Source organism: Bos indicus, chromosome 18 (genome assembly GCF_029378745.1).
Source record: "Bos indicus isolate NIAB-ARS_2022 breed Sahiwal x Tharparkar chromosome 18, NIAB-ARS_B.indTharparkar_mat_pri_1.0, whole genome shotgun sequence".
Taxonomy (NCBI): Eukaryota; Metazoa; Chordata; class Mammalia; order Artiodactyla; family Bovidae; genus Bos; species Bos indicus.
The window spans coordinates 38,523,121-38,540,959 of NC_091777.1; the positions used below are offsets into that span (position 1 = coordinate 38,523,121).

At 41.9% G+C, this 17,839-nt stretch overlaps 2 long non-coding RNA genes across 2 annotated transcripts in view; one reads left to right on the top strand and one right to left on the bottom strand.

Moving 5' to 3' along the window:
* Nucleotides 1-17,839, top strand: part of LOC139177355 (uncharacterized) — a 526,558-nt gene that overhangs the window by 390,614 nt on the left and 118,105 nt on the right. The window contains exon 3 of the long non-coding RNA XR_011561821.1: nucleotides 2,328-2,416. This is a non-coding gene — a long non-coding RNA (uncharacterized lncRNA). The remainder of the gene's footprint in view (nucleotides 1-2,327; nucleotides 2,417-17,839) is intronic.
* The window catches only part of LOC139177354 (uncharacterized), a 117,596-nt gene that overhangs the window by 55,590 nt on the left and 44,167 nt on the right, over nucleotides 1-17,839 (bottom strand). The window lies entirely within an intron of this gene.

Sequence of the window (17,839 nt, forward strand, 5' to 3'; positions counted from 1 at the left end):
GATTTCCTCACCTCTCTTCTAAAGCAAGTCTTAAAAGTACCTAATACCCCACAGGCTGATGGGAGTGGTCAAAACCACTGTCCTCCAACCTGCATAATCAAAGCACCTCAGTTGTTTTCTTTTTTAATACTTCATATAGTCCCAAATTTAAATGGTAAAAGACAGTTTTTGGTAAAAGCCTCTTTCCTCAAAATGCCCTCTTCCCCTCCCTATCAACAATCACATGGTTTTTGTTTCTTAAACAGTTCTTCAGAGCTGTTTTATGCATTTATCAATAAGCACATGTACACATACAGATGTGTGTAGTCATGTATATTTCCCCCTTTTAGTCATGAATGGGAGCACACCATAGAGACAGTTTGGGAGGGTTCTTTTTTCATCAGTTGGAGTATATTGATTTATAGTATTATATTAATATCAGGATACAGCCAAGTGATTCAGGTATTTCTTCAGATTAGTTCCCACTATAGGCTATTTCAAGATAGTGAACGTAGTTCCCTGTGTTATATAGTAAATCCTTGTTGCCCATTTATTTTATATATAATGTATCTTTTAATCTGATTCTTGCGGTTTATCCCTATCCCCTTCTCCTTTGGTAACCATAAATTTGTTTTTCATGTCTGGATCTGTTTCTGTTTTGTATATAGGTTCATTTGTATTACATTCTTAGATTCCACAGGTGATAATATAATGTTTATTGTTCTCTGTCTGATTTACTTCACTTAGTATGACATTCTCTAGGTCGAGCCATATTGCTGCAAGTGGCAGATTTTATTCTTTTTTATGACTGAGTAATATTCCACTGGGAGAAGGCAGTGGCACCCACTCCAGTACTCTTGCCTGGAAAATCCCATGGACAGAGGAGCCTGGTAGGCTGCAGTCCATGGGGTCGATAAGAGTCGGGCACGACTGAGTGACTTCACTTTCACTTTCCACTTTCATGCACTGGAGAAGGAAATGGCAACCCACTCCAGCGTTCTTGCCTGGAGAATCCCATGGACGGAGAAGCCTGGTAGGCTGCAGTCCATGGGGTCGCACAGAGTCGGACACGACTGAAGCGACTTAGTAGTAGTGGTAGTAGTAATATTCCGTTGTGTGTATATGTTTGTATACATATAAACATACATACATACATATATACCACAACTTCTTAAACCAATCATCTGTTGGTGGGCACTTGACTGTTTCCACATCTTGGATATTGTAAATACTGCTGCTGTGAAAATTAGGGTACATGTATCTTTTCAAATTAGAGTTTTCATCTTTTCTGGTGAAAAATTTCCGAACATATGGTACCTCTACTTTTAGTTTGTTAAGAAACTTCATATTGTTGTCCACAGCTACTATGCCAATTTGCATTCCTGCCAACAGTGTAAGGGAGTTCCCTTTTTTCCACACCCTTTCCGGCCCGTGTTATTTATAGACTTTTTGCTGATAGCCATTCTGACCAGTGTGAAGTGATACCTCAGTGTGATCTTTATTTGCATTTCTCTAATAATTAGCAATGTTGAGCATCTTTTCATGTTCCTGTTGGCCATATGATGTCTTCTTTGGAGAAATGTCTATTTAGGTCTTCCGCCCATTTTTGATTGAGTGGGTTTCTTTGTTGATATTGAGTTGTATGCAGACATATGAAGAAATGAAAATTCTTGTAATCTCTTGGAGATAATGTAATTTACTGCAGTCACTTTGGAGACCAGTTTAGTAATATTTAACAAAGTTGAAGATGTTCACATTCTATGGCCCAGCAATCCCACTGACAGCTGTGTGTCCTAGAGAAGGGCTCACACACATGTGTATACAGACACAAACACATACACACACTTGTGTTCCCAGTAGTGGGGCTTGTGGTAGTGAAAAAGGGATGCAAACTAGACATCCACCCAAAGAAGAATGCTTGGATCCATTGTGGTCTACTCATTGTAATAAAATAATTAAATCAAAGAATTAGACCTATAATTTCAACATAGAAAAAGCTCAGAAACAAATGTTGAGTAAAGAAAGCAAATTGCAAAAGAATATGTAACCTTTAAATGCATTTTTAAAGCATTATATATTATTAGTAAACATACTCACCTACATGTAAGAAAGTATAAAATCTTTCCCAAGAAGGATATGGTTCTGGCTTCGAATTTCCTCCTGCAGGGGATCTTCTCTACCCAGGAATCAAACTCGCGTCTCTTGCATCTCCTGCATTGGCAGGCGGATTCTTTACCACTAGCACCACCTGGGAAGTGCAGCTTATGGAAATCACTTATTTTTCTTTTGATGCAGCATCAGAACTATGTACAATTTCTTGTAACTCTTCACTTTTTGCTCTTTCATAGGCGCTGACTTGGAAACCGAAACATCGCGGATACTCAAAGGACAACTTTAACCCTTGCTGTCATCTTCTTCATCGTTGATTTTAGAGAGGGTGAGTACCACCTCTTTCTAAACTCGTTTTTTCTAGTGTTTGTTTTGGCATCACTGACACTCTTCACCAGTTGTTTCAAAAGGTTTAAAAATTGCCTCGATAATCCAGGCATGTTCTAGGTTCTGCTTATATGCGTATATGCCCAATAGGACTTGAAGGAGAAGAAAGTAACCGAACCACACAGAATAGTGAATACAAAAGGCACTTGGCTGACTTTGCTTCTGGTTCTGACTTCCCATGTGTAACTGGTTGTGTGACCTTAAGAAAGTTACTTAATCCCTCAATCTCTTCCTCTGCAAGATGAGAAATTTGGGCTGGATTATTCTGAGGGTATTTCCCTAAGCTCTTTAATACTCTAGGCACATGGAGATTGAAAAGCACTGATTTAAAGCAGTCCTTCCAGAGTATGATGAGCCATCCTTCTGCTTCTGTCACTGGGGTGCTTACTGAAAATGTGCCTTCCAAAGCCCTTCCCAGATCTACGAAGTGAGAATCTTGAGGCTGAAGAGCAAAAGCTTGCCTTTTCAGCAAACTCCTCAGGTAAACTGGGTGTACAGTAATGTTTGACAATCATTTCTGGTCACATGTACACTCAGTTCTGTGAGATGTAATGAGCTAGTTCTGAGCCAGGCAGAAACCAGCTGGAATCATTTTGTATTTGCAGTTGAATTGACAAGGTCGGCGTCCGATGGCTATTTTATCCTTGGTTTCTTGGCTCTGTACCTTCCCTTTGGCAGTCCTCGACTCAGCGGTTCACTGGCCAGATCTAGGTGTCGTGTGTAGGCGCCTTGGCTCTCCTCCCCTTGGCTGCAGCTGAATGAGAGTCAAGTCCTTTAGAAATGATGGTTAAAGGATAGAATGTGCTCCCAGACTCTACTCAAAACAGGATCTTGTCAGTCTTCTTGCTCTCAGAGACATCACAGTCATCACCACCTCATCTGCCATCCGCTTCGCTGTTCCTCATTTGCTCTGGAGGGTTAGGCTTCACTCCAAGGGTGTCATCACTCTGAAATGACTAAGGGTATGTGGGCTTGAAATAAGTCATATTTGTATGTGAAACCAAGATGGCAGACTCCTAGAGAGAAGGCACTGGCCCAAACATCCCACCAGATTGTGCTCAGAGATCTGGATCTCGAATCAGGAAAGCATTCAGACTGCACTACAGTTTGATTCTGTTGCCAATACAGGATATGTGCCATTCCAGGCTTTCTGTGTTGTGTGCCTAAATCCTCAAGGAATCACAGCCACCCCTAAAGAGACTTATGTCTTAAAGGAAAACTAAATCCTGGCTTTGAAATACAAACAGGGTCTCTCAATACTGCCTGCAGAGACTCCCCACCAGGATCAGTCTAATTGCTCAGTGGGGTGACTGTTGCTCTTCTCTGGAGCTTCTGCAGATGCTATTTTCTGGCATCAAATAAAGGGAATTGGAGCTCTAAGAACATAGTGTCGCTGTTGTCTGCTGTGAGTCAGATATGAAACTCTCCTCCCAAATCACAGGCAAGACATTGCGTGTGATGTGTTAGGTAAAGTACTAACAAGCACCCCTTCATGAGAGAACCACTTGCCCATAAAGAGCGTTCCAGACAACACCCACTGCAGGCTGGGGATGGATGTGGGCTTTATTTGATTTGGGGTTGATTTATTTGTTTGCCTTGCTTCTAGAACAGCATAACTTGGGTTTAATGTCTCGAATACTGAATCCAATACTTCTAGGTTCACTGACTTGTTATTATTTAGCATTTATGAAGTATATGTCAATGCACTTGGCGCTTTACAATGACTCGTAAAAAGGCATGATCCTGGCCGTTGAGCATAAGGTTGCTGCTGGTTGAATTACTGCCTGTGTGGAAATGATCACAGGACAAATCTGGATATCCTTTGTCCCCTAAACAATTATATATTCTGGTTCCTCGTTGTACCTGTGCCAAAAATGAGGTATGATAGTTGCTGCTGCCATGTTGATGTCAGTGTCCTGACGAAATAAACTAAGTGTCTAGTTCCTGATGCTTAGGGAAAGCTTAGCAAACACTGATGAAGGGATAAATGGATGAGTCGATGGATGGGTGCATGGATGATTGGATGGAGAGCTCTCTCTCCAGTGGACATCTGTAGTTTTCTCTTTGCTCTTCCATGCATGGCTTTATTTATGCATTGTATAAACTAGTGGTTATAGAGCTGGCTGACTTGGAAATAAGGGAACTGTTTCTTCTTAAGTGGCTTTTTGCAATGAAGAGGGGATCGATATATCTATGAGGTGGACAGAAACATAATGAGAAACTGATTACTCCAAATCAAATAAACTTGTTAATGACATTATATCAATGTCAATTTCTTCATTTTAATTATATAAGATATTACCATTGGAGGAAGTGGGGTGACGGGTATAGGTGAGTCTCTGTACTATTTTTGCAACTTCCCGTGAGTCTACAGTTATTTCAAAAAAGAATCTATGAACTTCATCCTTCAAATCTTTGTCATCACATCTCACTGCCTACATTTTCCAGGCACAGCCTCCCACCCCCCACTGATAGCAAATCTAAGTGTTTCCTTTGAGGACTCCCCAAAAAGCAGAGGCCAATACAAAATCAGACATTCTGGATATAGTGAAGCATAAAGTGAAGCATAAAATGAGGAGAGTCTTCAACTTGCAAGGCAGTTCCAATATCTGTGAAAGGAGAGAGGGAGGAAAGAGCCTCAGATTGTGCATGGGACAGAGGAAAATCTCAGCCAAGCCAGTGAGGAGTCCCTGAGCACACTGCCCATTAGAGGAGTCCCCCATGGGTAGGGTGGCCCCGTTCTAGTCCCCCCACCATCCTCTGTCATCACCGGAGCAGCCCACTGGGAACAAACAGTAGGTGTGTTCAAAGGAGCACAGGCAAGTGGAGGCTGTCAGTGAGCTGTGCTCCCAGAACAGGTTCTCCCCAAGGGAAGGTTGAGCAGGATGCCTCCAAGGCCACATACTGGGAAAAAGGTTCTCTCTCAGTGCCCGTGCCTTCCTATCCAGCCCTCTTGTGACATTGACCCCATGCCCCTCTGTCAGACTCATATTCTTCCTCCTAAACCAGAGTGCATTTCACCCTCCGCTTCCTCTGTCTGCTCCCTGCCTACCCAGAGCAGATTACGGGAAGGTGTAGAGCTGAGCCATTCGATCCGCCAGGTATGTGTGCCATGCAGCATCAGGAGGTCCTTGCTGCCCCTCAGGGGCTTTCACTTTCCTTCCCCCGCAGATTCTCTGTCACATTTCTTATTGTCTTTACTGAACCCCCTTCTGCTTCCATCACTGGATTCTTCCCCTGGGTCTATAAACGTTGGCTCTCTCCTCCAGAACTCAACTGTCCCCTGATCCTTCTAACCCTCTGAACTGTCTTCATGCAGGCCTCCTTTCCTAGTCACCAAACCTCTTGTGAGATGTTTCTATACCTGCTGCTTCCTCCCCTTTCTAACAAAATACTAATCCCCTGACCCTCTCTTTCCCCCCTGGTCAGCTGAAGCTGCTTCCTCACATGTCTGTGTTGTTGAACCCAAAGCCTCATCTTGGGTCTCCCCTTCCATGACCTCTCGTATGTCTGTCGCCCCTCATTCTCCACATTTTCTCTTCCCTTGGCTTCTAGGCCATGCCCTCGGTCCTTGGCCTCACCTTTTATGACTCCTCTTCTTGTAACCTCTTAATGTTGCCCCCAGATTCTCTCTTCATCACTCTTGAGGTGACTCCACCTTCTCTCCCTTCACATTCTTCACCATTTTCATGATTAACTCTCCACACTCTGCAGTCTCTACAACTCCATCTTTAATTCCCTCTCAAACACAAATTCCCAAACATAGTCCCTGTATGTCTTAACCAGAGCTTAAAACTCTAAGCTTCCCATATTCTCTTCTCCTTGGGTCTTTGCTCTTCCTCTGAAGGAAACTCCACTCTATCTGTCATTTGGGTTGGAATTTTGCCTCAACTTGGCACTTCATATCTGTTCCTCTGTCCATCCTTCCTCCGTAGAGTCTCTGCTGGCCTCTCTGTGCCCACAGTCCTTGCCCATCTCCAGCCTCTGCTGCCTGCCCGTGGGGTCCTATTGACACCTCTGAACTGGCCTTTCCACCTTGAGTCTTTTCTCCTTCCAGGCCACTATAGTCACCAGTGGCAGTTTTATTTTCCTAAAAGCATAGCTTTTATTATGTCCCTTTTGTGCTAAAAAACCTTCGATGGCTCTACATTGGGTATTCAGCTGCCCAGGAGCTATAAGTAATCTCCTCCCAACTAAACTGCCTTTTTTTTTTTCTCTACATGTCTTTCTTTTAATACTTATTACTAATTACTAATCAGCTAGTTCTCCAAGCTCACTTCCCCACACCTCACTGACCCCTAAAGAAATAAATGTGTGTATGTATGTTTTACTCTTGTTTCTAACCTATTGCTGTGCGTTTTCACCTGGAGTAGCCAGTCTCCCAGAAAGGAAGTGAAAGTAGAGTGTTCTGTTGGGTTCTACCCCTAAATAGAGGTCACCGTGTGTGACACAGAGCGGGGCTCTGGGATCACACTGCCCGGGTTCAAATCTTGTCATTTTGAACATGTAAGCTACCTCCCTGAGCCTTGGTTTCCTTACCTATGCTGCTGCTGCTGCTGCTGCTAAGTCACTTCAGTCATGTCCGACTCTGTGAGACCCCATAGACGGCCGCCCACTAGGCTCCTCTGTCCCTGGGATTCTCCAGGCAAGAACACTGGGGTGGGTTGCCATTTCCTTCTCCAGTGCATGAAAGTGAAAAGTGAAAGGGAAGTCGCTCAGTCGTGTCCGACTCGTAGCAACCCCATGGACTGCAGCCTACCAGGCTCCTCCGTCCATGGGATTTTCCAGGCAAGAGTACTGGAGTGGGGTGCCATTGCCTTCTCCATTCCTAACCTATAAAATAGGCTAATAATTATGTTATGCCATAGGATTATTGTGGTGACTGCATAAGGTAATTCAGGGAACAGGGTTAGAGCCATGCTTGGCGCTGAGTAGGCTCAGTGTTAGCTGTTGTTATCATCATCATTGTTACTGTTTTATCACGCTTGCAGCATGACATTATCTACAGCTTAATTATTCACTGTTTGGCACGGGAGACTAACTTGGGAATTATACACAACTGGTGAATTAATATCCTGAATACTTCCACTAGGACATCAGGCTAATAATTTTTGGTACTTTAGATAACCCGTGATGGGTCCCAGAGGGTCCTGAAACCAAGCATCTACATTTTCTCTCGTAAGAATGAACTTTTTTTTTTAGTTTTAGAAGTCTGTAGTTTAACATAGCAGCTTCCACGATTAGAGACCTGGAAGCTGAACTGAAGGAAGAAAGGAAGAGTCCTGCTGACACAGAAAATTTCTGGTTCCCCACCAGTGAGATAACACACATGACTCAGTTGGTCAGTGAAACCAAGGACCTGGCAAAGATGGCAAAAGATCAACTGTAGGAAGATAGGCTATCCTGGAGGAAGTTTTAAAAAAATCAATGTAAAATATAGAAGTTGCTTCTGAAAAATAAAGATATTATGTGAAAGTCGCTCAGTCGTGTCTGACTCTTTGCGACCCCACGGACCCCACAGTCCGCGAAATTCTCCAGGCCAGAATACTGGAGTGGGTAGCCTTTCTCTTTTCCAGGGGATCTTCCCAACCCAGGGCCCGATCCCAGGTCTCCCACATTGCAGGTGGATTCTTTATCAGCTGAGCCACAGGGGAAGCCCAAAGATATTGAAATGAGAGTTAAAACTGTTTACCTAGATGGTTGTACAACATTGTGAATGTAACTAAAGCCTCTGAATTATACACTTAAAAGGATTAAAATGGCAAATTTTATAGTACATATATTTTTATATAATAAAAAAGCTAATAAATATACACACCAAAAAAGTTAGACAGCTAAAATGTATAACAATTTATAAGAATATTTTTGTTTCAGAGATATATTTCCATATGATAGAGCTGCTTATGTCAGCTTAGTGTTCATTAAGTACTTACTGTATACAAGCACCTTGCTTGCTACATCATATTATGATAAGCAGCTGTTTTTTATGCATCCATACTGAACTCTCCATTACCATTAATGAAAGAATGATATCCTGCCCGAATGAGTCAGTGGTCATCAGTGCACTCACCACAGACTTGTGGACAAAGTACTTTTATCTTAGATAAAAGAAAAGAAAATTAGCTTCAAAATTGTTGGAAAACTATGTTCTGCTTTAAACACTGAATATAAGCCAGCTAGCTCCTGTATTCTCGTTATGATGTTTAAAAGAACTGATGTGTTGTTTTTTCTCACCTAACCCTGGGCTAATGCAGTCTAACAACAGTCACTAAAGAGGCGGCGCATAAACAACAAAGTCCCTCATACGTGACAGCAAATCCTTGGGTCTCATGGAGGCTTCAGTCCCACTCACTGCGAACTTGTTCAGTTTTCTAGTGGCTTTTGAACTCTTCCACATATTCAGGGAAAGGAAAGGTTAGTGACTCCAGCTGATGAAAATGATCATCTTAGGGTCTGTCCCTAATGACGTTTCCCCATTTGGAAGACAGGAAACAATAAGTAAATCAGAACAAAAGTAGTGATAGGGAATTCCCTGGCAGTCCAGTGGTTAGGACTCTGAGCTTCCACTGCCGGGGGCCATGTCCAGCAAGAAAAAGTAGTGATAGAACAGATAGCTTTTTATAGTGGGAAGGAGAAGTAAGCAGACTTATGAGATAGAGAGGCTATTAATTTGATTCAACTTGATTTGATGTATCAGCACTGAAAAGCTTTGATAGCTGTAATAACTTGTTTTTATTGTAAAATGTAATGCATATTTGGAAGAGTACATATACACAATTTAAAGTAGAATCATAAAGTATGTAAATAATCTCCCACGTCAAAACATGGGACATTGCCAGCCCCTCAGAAGCACCAGACCCCATTGTGAATTCCTTCTTAATCATAGCCTCCTTCTTCAATAGAGGTCAACATTTCCTGGGATTTTATGGTGATCATTTCCTTGCTTTTCTTCAGGGTTTGTTTGTTGGCATCTTCATTTTATTTTCATTACATTGTAATATTTCACTGCCCAAAGAGAATGCAAAAAAAGCCTTGTGGATAGATACATAGTTGCTGCTGTGAACATCATTCTCATGTGTTCTGTACCTGGGGCTCACGTATTCCCTCAGGTGGCCCTTCTACTTGAAGACTCATCACCAGCACCCAGGGGGCTCACAGATGGCAGGACCCCACCCTCAGAGTGCCTGACTCAGCTGCAGTGAGGTGGGATTTGAGAGTTCACACTCCTAACAAATTCCCAGATGATGCTGGCACCACACTGAGGACCACTGCTTTAAGTTATGGAAAGAGATTTGCTGGATTAGAGATGTGCATCTTTTCAGCTTTACTAATTAATGCAAAACCGTTTTCCAAGGTAGTTCTTAACATGCCCACCAGACGTGTGTGTGTGTGTTCCATCATTCTGTTATACCCATGCTAACACTTATTGTTGTCAGACTTCAAAATTTGCCAAGTCAGGGGCTATGGAAGTTTCTCTCCTTGTGGTTTTAATTTGCATTTCCTTAATTCTAGTGAATTTGAACATTGATTTATCATTTCAGTTTCTTTTTTTGTGGAGTGTCTAGTCAAGTCTTTTGCCCATTTTTCTGTGGATTATCTATCTTTTTCTTATTGATATGTCAGGACTATTAATTTAAAAGACCACGATAAAATTTTCCTTAATTTTTGAAACTTACACTTAGTATATAGATGGATATTAGTAATAGGTAAACTTAGCATAGATGGATAGTAGTAAGAGGAGCAAGTACAGAAGACGATTCTTTACATAGCTTCTCTTTAGCAAATGGCTTGAAAGAAACAAGAACTTTTTCTCCAAACAAACTACGAACTGTAGAGGCAAAGCCACATAGAATAAGCATCAGCATTCTTCATATGTTCACTGAAAATGCGTCTGTAAGCACAAGGCCGCCTGTAAACAGTCATAATGCAACTGAAATAGATCATTCAAAGAAAGGAGACCTATTATTGAGGCCAACATGGCCATCGACACTTGTTAGCTTGTCTCTGAAGAACAAAATTCTGAGCAGCAAAAGCTTAAAGTGAATGAAATTGTATCCAATTCTCAATCTAATGAAAAAGCTTTGGGCTCTGGGCCAGAGAATAGATTTGGACCATGGAGGCGACTTTCTCCAGGGTCTTAAATTTAAATGGCTGAATTATTTTTAAAGTATCATCCTACTCAGTCTTCTGGAATGGAAATGTGGGTTTTTTTTCAATTTAAAAAATATAATTTCAACATAAGGATGGAATGCAACATCTTTGTCTAGAAAAGCAGATGCTTCATTCTAATGCCTGGAGTAATGACACCAATTACAGCCTCCCTCGACCCAGGAAACACACACACACACACGCCATGCATACAAGTAAACACACAGATACATCAAATACATAGTATGCATACATGCACAAACACACATACATGCACACATATATTAAATATACACGCACACACACACACACTTTGTGCCTAGAATACTTGAAGCAAATATGCATATATTTAGTATAAAGGATGTATCTTCCCCTCTGAAAACGCTAACTATTGTATCATGAAGACATCTATAACTCTCAGTATCTCAAACCAGTCAAGAACAAGGGAACTATCTTAGAATTACTAGTTTGTATACAACTTAATTATCTAGGAACTGAAGTTAGTTGCAAATTTTAAGAGAGGAAAACTTTCCCTCAAACTGCTGCTTAATTTTAGAATGTCATGCCTGAAGGATATTTAGAGTTGTTTTAAGATACAAGCATTTAAAAGGAAAGATGTTGTTATGGCCCAGTTGCTCATTCATTCTGTCTCTTTCTTTCTCACTTGGTCTCACCCTCACTCTCTTACATAAATAAGGTAGTATTAATAGTAAGTATAATTAATATAACATTGTAAATCAACTATACTTCAATAAAATAAATTTAATTAAAAAAACAGTAAGTAAGGATTAATTAAGAGATCCACTTGGGTGGGAAAGACCACCCACCTTCCAAAAAGTCATCATCAAGCCGCTTCCTAAAGCCTGCTCACCCCCACACCCTATGCACGTCAGAGCTCAGTGGGTGGCAGGACCCAGCTTGCTCCATATGGACCAAGGCAGCCCTGATTCTGTATTCCCAATGCATGTATTCCCTTCTTGTCCTCAGCCCTGTGCTCACAGCTCTAACCTAATGGGGAGATCCTGTTTAAGAATACAGATTCATCTCTGACTTAGGAGCCTGACATTTGTTTCAATTCCAAGCCCCAGAGTTGTGAAATTCAAAGAGAGAGCTGGTCCTCGGTGGTCCATGGAGTCCCCAGAAGTAAGGTGACCTGAAAATGGGGCCCTGCTGGCAGCATCCAGTCCTCACCTGCCACTCTAAAATATTTCCAGCACATCTTTTCACAGCTCTCCATCACAGAAGTGCGGGAATCCCATGGATTCTACTCTTTAATTGTAAAACTCTGGTTGTATGACAGGCAACGTTTCCTGTATTCTTTGGGCTCCTTCACTTTTTAGTCAATTCAGATATTCTCACACACCCTCTAAGGAAGAGGCAGCTGAATAGGGGGGAGTCCCCAGAAACCGAGAAGAATCCCAGATCTAGAAGCACCAACTTTTATTAGGAACAATGGTACTGCTTCCCAATCCCCATAGTGGCCCACACACCTAATGTAGCCTTCTTGAGTGACCCACACTGCAAAATGGTCTTAAGAACTCCCAGCCTTTCCCATAACCCTTTCTTTCAAGGGAGGGAAGCCTTGTCTGATGCAGTTAACCTCTAAGGACTCCTGGTTATCGGCATAGCATCCCAACCTGCTACTTGAGTCAGGGGCTTCACGTCTAACTGAGACTGAGTGCTGAAGGGACTCTGACATCTTGAACTGCCATTCCTATCACTTCAGCAGCAACTTTTCTGGCTTTTAAAGGGTTTTTCTTCTTAACTAATTCTAGATAAGGGGTTTTTCTTCTTAACTAATTCTAGATAAGTAAGGTCGTTGCTAAATAGTTGCATTCTGAATGACTGAGATGTTGCAAAAATCCAAATTAAGCCACAGAACAGACTGTACCCAAAAAGCACATTGTGTTAGATGCCTCTATGTATCCGTTGTGATCTTTCTCTGTGCCTGTACAGTGATGGAATTGCTGAAGCAGAACCCTGATGAAAGCTATTCACAATTTAGCATTTACCATCATATGGAAATGTCAGTTCCATCCACCAAAGAGAATATTACAGGCATGTTCAATATAAAATGCAAATATAATAGCTTAGTGGGCTGGATATGTCAGCTGTGTTTTACTTAAACCTATTACCTTGGCAGATTAAATACAGTTCCAGATCTTTCGCAAGGAGGATCTTCTGATGAAGTTGCCTCTTATATCAGCTTTTGTGGCTCATCAGTTCAATTGGATATGACTCGAATGGGAACAAAAATGGGTGAGGAATAAGACTGAATGGGACACAGCCATGGAGAAATAGGAGGATCTGCCCCATGAACCTTCCTGTACCCACTGAGAAATGTTATTATTGGCTCAAGGATAAGTATCAGCAATTTTTAGCAAAGATTTTTCTCTTAGGTGATGAAATAGGTGAGGATCCACCAATTCTCACCAGGCCTGCTTCAGCACTTCCAAATCTTGCTACCTGTTTGTGTAATCCAACTCAACTGAGCAGAGGTGGGCCCAGCCTGAGCTGTGATTTGTGGCTCCAGCATGGTGTTTCTGTAGCTATTTGGGGCACCCAGCTCCTTGAGCTGAACTCAACAGTAGCGAAGCCCTGTCTCATTTGACCACACACTCCACACTCTTCCCCAGCTTCCCCTTTAAACTCATGCCCATGTCATACCTTGTCTTACTGTTGCCACTGTCCTACTGGATACGATTTCTTGCCTGAATGCCACCAAATCCCCACCCTTCACAGTACCACCCATTCTGCAAGGACTTCCCCAGGACTGCCCTGTCTCACTTCCCACCCCACACCAATGGAAAGGTTGGTGGCTCCTGGAATAGCCCACTTTGAGCCCCCACTCAGTAAGACAGACTTGGTGGAAATTAGCCAACCTATACAGTTTATCCAGCACAGTTCTCTTGTCCCCTCATTGCATGATCAGTTATAATCTTTGGGGGTTATATATCCAGCAACATATCCCTATGGGCTTTTCCAAGGGAGTGGCTTGCAAATGACTACATAGAACTGTAGAAATAATTGATCCTTTCTGAAAAGAGCCTTCCTCTGTAGTTTCTCTGATTCTTTTTGCTTTGTCTTACACTAACATGCAGCAAGTATTATTTCTTGATAGCTATTTATATTTGTAACCAAAAAAAAAAAGGAGAAATCATGCTCAAGAATTCCTGCTCTAAAATAGACTACTTGACTAATTCTCAGCAAGCACTGAGTCTTCCTGCCAAAAAAGATAGTAACCCACAGAGCACTGGTTTCTGGACTGTTGGGGTGATAAAAGTAGGGATGGGAGACAGTTGATCACTGTAGAAGGAAGTTCTAGAAGAGATATCTTATGTGTAGTAAGACATAGTAAGACATTCCAGAGTCGTCTTCTAACACTCCCATTATCTGAAGTTGTGCCATGCGTCTCTTCTGTTTATACTCTGAATTCCTGATTTACCCTCTTTCCTGACTTCTTAAATGCATGTGTGACTGTGTCTTTGGCATGTGTGAAAGAGTGGCATTGTTTTAGCCTAGAGTTCTGCATCCATTCTTTGCACCAAGTTGGGGATCAATAAGAAATCAGCAAAAACTAATTTCAAAGCAGCTACTTGCAGTATGAAACGTTAAGTGAAGATATGACCCAAAGAGGCCAAGATTTAGTTTGAAAGAATAGTTTTATAAGACCATCATGTAAAGTCCTCTTCATAAAGGCAAAGATGCCTAACATGAGTCCATTGGCATTTTGCTGAGGCCACTTTTGAATCATAAACTTTGGGGAGGCAGTGGGAGACTTCTCCTAGCTGGCAACAGAGTCTAAACGATCTCCCAGCCTTCGCATCTTGTCACAGCAAACCAGTTTTATTCCTCTGAGAAAAATTCACCACCCCAACCCCAACAAGCAGACACCTTGTAGCAAGTAGCATTTACTTATGTGAAGGGTTCCAAGAAAGCGAAAGTGATCTTTTGCCAGAAAGAAGTTTTGTACAAAGTAAAGGACGGACTCCAAAGTCAGACTTGTGCTGTGAACAAGGTCATCCTAATCTGTTTGGAAATCCTAATCTGTTCGGAAGCAAAAGCTCTACTGATTCATAAATATATTCTACTAGTACAGTCAATCCTCTTTATTTGCAGACCCTGTATTTGCAAAATCACCTAGTCACTTAAATTTTTTGTAAATCGTAAATCAATACTTGCAGTGTTTTCATAGTCATTGGTGGAAGCAAACAGTTTTGAGTCATCTAAATGCACATCCCAGCTAAGGTGGAATGAGGCAACATTCTGTCTTGTTTCAACTCTCATACTATAACCTGGCTTTCTCTTCACTATCCAATATCCTGTTTTTCACTTATTGTGCTTTTGGTTCACTGTTAAGTGGTTCCCAAGCAGAATGCTGACATGCTGTCTTGTATTCTTAAACTCAAAAAGGCTGTGATGTACAGAGAAACCATATGTACTAGATAAGCTTCAATCAGGTGTGAGTTCCAGTGCTACTGGCCATGAGTTCAATGCTAATAATTTAACAATATATATTAAATAATGTATCTTTAAACAATAACACACATAAAACAAAGTTACGTATTGGTCAGTTGACAAAAATTCTGTGATCAGAGGCTCAAAGGAACCTAACCCATGGTTAGGAGCCATGGTTCAGTTTTTGCTAATTCAAAGTCTCTGGTGACTTTATAGAACATAAACACCAAGAATAATAAGAACCAATTGTCTTTTCAAATTTAGGAATTCCTAATGATGTCTTAAGATCTTTCTTGGGACTACCAGGAGGCTGTGGTACTAGTGATTTTATGCTATTTTCTGCCTCATGGGAGATCGGGACTTACAAAACCATCCTCATTCCTTCTTTTATGGTGTGGAATTTTTTTTTTCTCACTATTCAATTTAGTATTAATTGAGTGCTCCAGAACCTGCTGCTGCAGGAAGATATGCAAAAGGAGCATTTAGCAGTCTCTGACCTCGGGGCTACTTGGGATTACTTTGGATGGAAAGACCAGGGTTAAGAGGACAGATGCAGCCAGCTCTAGAAGAAACGTGGAAACATCTCAGAAATGGCAGGGAAGAGAACAAGCTCTTGGAGGTGTAGCCTAAGGGAAACGGGCTATTTTTCTAATAGTAACCTTGAACTGTTAATTTAGTGTTTCCTCCCAGGAACTCCGCAAAGGAAGTTCAGCTTTGGCCAGAGCTTCTAATTAACTCCAAAGTTTCTACCACATCCGCAAACACCTAAAGACCACCCCAGTGTTCATTTCTCACCTGACAAAAGTCAAAAAGCTGATGTAAGTGAGAATTGCACCATAGGAAATCCTTTTTTCACTATGGGAAATGGTTGCTGTATTTCCCTCAGTTTGATTATTTTGGGGACCTATAATCTTACAGCTAAAAAATATATTATTTATGATACTGAGCACAAAAATAGTAATATTAATTTATTAAGTACGCAATGTATGCCAGGACCTGTGTTGGGAACACAGGAATAAAGGACAGAGTTTCTGCCTTTAAGCGTCTCACAGTCAAATAAGAGAAACTGACCATTGTAAAACTGGGGTAAATGCCATGAGAGATGGAGGCAGGTGGGGGACTTGTGGCAGCACAGACCCAAAATGGGAGACTTATGGCGGGGGGAGGGGGTTGGTAATGCCTCTTCCTGGAACAGAATCTTAGAAGTGAAGAAGAAAAAGTGTAAGAAGTAGAGTTGAACATTCTAGGAGGCAGGAACATTCTGTAACACCCTAGAGGTGTGAAAGAGCTAAGACTGTTGACTGACCTAATAGTGGTCCCCAATGTTTTTGACACCAGGGGCTGGTTTCGTGGAAGACAGTTTTTCCACAGACCAGAGAGGGAGGAGATGTTTTCGGAATGATTCAAACACATTACAGTTATTGTGTACTTTACTTCTATTATTATTACATCAGTGCCACCTCAGATCATCAGACATTAATTAGATCCTGGAGGTGGGAAACCCATGCCATAGAGCCCAGAGCAGGAGATGGAAGAGGTTCAAGAGAGAAGGCTGGGAGATGCAAGACCCAGAGCATGAGGACGCTTGAAGGCTAAGCTAGGAAAGTGGAATCCACTGTTGGATTTCACAGAGGCAAGCAAAATAATCCCATCTGCACCTTCTCTAGGTCACTTAGAAGTAGAACAGAGAATGCACTGTGTGTTAGAAAAGCCACGGAGGAAATAAGCCTAGAGAGGAGCAGTAGGAAGGTAGTGAAGGAGCAGGTTTAGATAGCAATTAGGAAAGTAGAACTGAGAGAACCACCTAAATGGCAGTTGGCAATGGGAGGAAACAGGGGAAAGGGATGCAGAGGTAGAATAGATTCAGAAATGACAATGAGTGCAATTCAGGGTGTACTCAGTTGGAGGTACCAAGGACCAGTCCAAGGAGAGGTCAATAGACAGCTCAATATCTGGGGCTGACTTCAGGAGACTGGTTTGGGCTGGGAGTGATAATTTGATGATCAGTTCATAGATAACTATTGGGTTTACATTTGCACAAAGCTAAGTGTGTACAGAAGAGAGCCACAGAAGCACTCTTTGGGAGCACTAATATTTAAGGGATTAAAAAGAAAGTCAAGTCTGAGGTAATGCAGCCATAAATGAAGGAAGAAATCTAACATAGAATAGAGTCAGAAATGACAGAGGAGAAGAGTGCCACTCTTCTGAATGGTCTGAATGGTCTGTGGAATCCAACCATGCCAGGAAGAAAAGCACTGTTTAATTGGGCGTTAATGACCTGAGCTTCCCTAGTGGCTCTATGGTAAAGAATCTGACTGCAGGGCAGAAGACGTGGGTTCAATCGCTGATCCAGGAAGATCCCCTGGAGAAGGAAATGGCAACCCACTCCAGTATTCTTGCCTGGGAAATCCCATGGACAGAGGAGCCTGGTGGGCTATAGCCCATGAGGTCACAAAAGAGATGGACATGACTTAGCAACTACACAACAACAGCAAGCAATGACCTGAGCAGTTAAATGGGGAAGTAGAAATGAAAACAGTGTTCTGTGTAGAGATGCAAAAGGGGATAAAGTAAAGACACAGCATGTGTAGACCAACCTTTGGCTAAACTAGATTTTCAAGAAAGAAGGAGAGAGGAGCAAATAGCAGGGAGTGGAAAGTTTAGGAGGGTTCCTGCCACTGCCAGTTGGAACTTAGCAGTGGCTCTTAATTGCTGGTAGGACACAGGGAACATTTTCAAATTGCACATGACTACAGAT